General features: G+C 51.4%; 1 protein-coding gene across 2 annotated transcripts in view; it reads left to right on the forward strand.

Moving 5' to 3' along the window:
- The first annotated feature begins 1,997 nt into the window (after positions 1-1,997).
- Positions 1,998-2,358, forward strand: part of Ypel5 (yippee-like 5) — a 12,104-nt gene continuing 11,743 nt past the window's right edge. Inside the window, exon 1 of one of the 2 annotated variants that reach the window (XM_005400549.2) lies at positions 1,998-2,127. The gene's annotated coding sequence lies outside the window, so the exon portion shown is untranslated. The remainder of the gene's footprint in view (positions 2,128-2,358) is intronic. The other variant, XM_005400548.2, reaches the window with a different exon arrangement.

Below are 2,358 nucleotides of genomic sequence, written 5' to 3' on the forward strand. Positions count from 1 at the left end.
CAAAAAAAAAAAAAAAAAACCAAAACTATGGAGACAAGCATAAATGTGTAGATAAAAGCAACTATGGAGAAAAGATGTCATTAAATTTACATTTGTCTCCATACCGTGATGTTGAAAAGCACAGGTACAATATGCCCGCATGCACATTCATTTTGGGAAGAACTGGAGGATATACATGAAGCTTTTGTTTTGTTTTGTTTTTGTCTTTTTGAGACAGGGTCTTGCTATGCAGTTCAGGCTGGCCTTGAGCTCATTTTGTAGCCCAGGCCTGCCTCGAACTCGCAACGATCCTCCTGAGTGCTGGGATTACAGGCGTGTGCCACCACGCCCGGCCACATGAAGCTGTTAGTGAAGCCCAAGTGTCTGTTAGGGAAGGAGGCACCATGACCTTCCTGCAATAAACATGTTGCTCTTATTATTAAAGCTAAATAAAAACAAAGAATAAACAGGAAGAAAAAAATGCTTAAAATTTTCTTGTTTTAGAACATCCACTTATCACAATTTAACTAGTCCTTTTACCTTTGACGTTAAGATTAGCTTTATGGGAACTGAATGAAAATACTTGTGTGTCAGGGTTGATGAGGGCCACATGGTGGCGCATGCCTGTAATTCCAGCACTTGGGGGGGCTGAGGCAGGAGGATCACTGGAGTTCCAGGCCTGCTGGGCTACTTAGAGAGTTCAAGGCTAGCCTGAACTGTGAAGAGAGACCTTGTCTCAAAAACAAAGAGAAACAATCAGGGTTGATGAGGGGTCAAGTGCTGGGATTCGCTGCTGCAGAATCTCTATCCACAGGGAACTTGCAAATTAACTCCAAGTGCTAGTTTGTATTTTTCACAAGAAACAAACATCCCCATATTTTTGTGTTATCCTTGAAAATCAGCCAATAGAGATGTAATTGCCAGGGAAATTCAAATGGCATGGGAAACAAAACCTTTTATTTTAAGCATTGGTGAGGGTTAAGGGAATAGCTCCCCTTTAACAAATTCCATACTTAGGAGGCGGAAAATCTCCGTGGTAGTGGACATTAACTTTTCTCACTTTTTTTTTTTTTTCCACCACAGGGGTTTAAGCCCACTGCCTCCGCACTGGGCTTCACCCCCAGCTCTTTATTCATTTTCTTTCTTCATTAAATTTTGAGACAAGACCTCACTAAATTACCCAGGCTGGGCTTGGACTTGTAATCCTCTTGCCTCACCCTCCTAGACAGCTGGGATTACTGGCCTGTGCCACCATTCCTGGTTCGTGAATTTTCTCACGTTTCTGGGAATCATTTCCACTACGAAGAGAAAACGCAGAGAGTGCTAAATAAAAAGTTGAGTACACCTGAAAAATTCTTTTTCCCACAGGTGTTTTTCAGGCATCCCTATGGGCTCAGACTCAAAGGGCTCGACCTTTATAAAACAGCCCTGACGAAGGTGTGACCAGAGGAAGTGCTCTAAAGAAATAACCCAGTTCATTTTAACCACCTAGATACCTGGATTGTCTAGAAAACAGCCTGTTGTTTTCATTTGTCATCACTGGGCCTCTTCGGACAGCAGGAAGCTAGGCCTCAGCTGCCACCTGGTGACGCTGATGACGCTGATGAGTCCCAGCTGCTGCAATTAGCAAGGCTGAGTGGTCTCCTTTAAGAAGCTGACTCACGTGGACACTATGTTGTGTGCTCTCAGCTGGGAGGGGGGTGGATCCTCAGTCTCACACATTGGTCGCCTCGGGACAGGGAGCAGAGTTAGCCTCTTTGATTGGCTGTACGGCCCGAAGTGTTGGGTCAGGGGCGGGGCAAGCTTCGGCGAGCTGGTCCCAAGTCTGAGACTTCTGGGAGGGGTGGGCCGCCCAGTGGAGGGGAGTGGGGGTGGGGAGGGTGAGCCGGGGGAGGGGCGGGGCCCTGCGGAAGGGGGCCGGGTGCCAGGGAGGGGGGCGGGGCCTGAAAGTGAAGGGCATTCTGAGCCAACCGGGAGACCGGACTGCGGGAGGGGCGGGGCCACGCCGGGTGATTGACGCAGAGGTCTAACCAGAGAAAGGCGGGGCCAAGGCCGGGCCTGACTAAACTGGAGTCTGGTGATTTAGGGTCTTCGTCCCAGCTGGGGAGCGAAGAGCTGCAGGCAGCGGGCATCTCACCGCCTTTCAGGGTGAGTGTGGTGCGGGGGACGAGGACTGGGCTGGTGGGGGCTGAGGAGCCCTCCGGGCCGGGCAGCGTCGAAGCCCTCGGAGGGCGGCCCGGGGCGGGGGCCCAGGCAGGAAGTCCTCTTCCCCTCCGCGGCCCACCGGGGTCCCGGCGCGGCCGACCCGACCTCAGGGCGAGTCCCGGAGCGGGGCCGTGGCAGAAGGGCCGAGCCGCTCGTCTTTGTGAGGTCCTGGCG

Source organism: Chinchilla lanigera, unplaced genomic scaffold, assembly GCF_000276665.1.
Source record: "Chinchilla lanigera isolate Chin_1 unplaced genomic scaffold, ChiLan1.0 scaffold00068, whole genome shotgun sequence".
Classification (NCBI taxonomy): domain Eukaryota; kingdom Metazoa; phylum Chordata; class Mammalia; order Rodentia; family Chinchillidae; genus Chinchilla; species Chinchilla lanigera.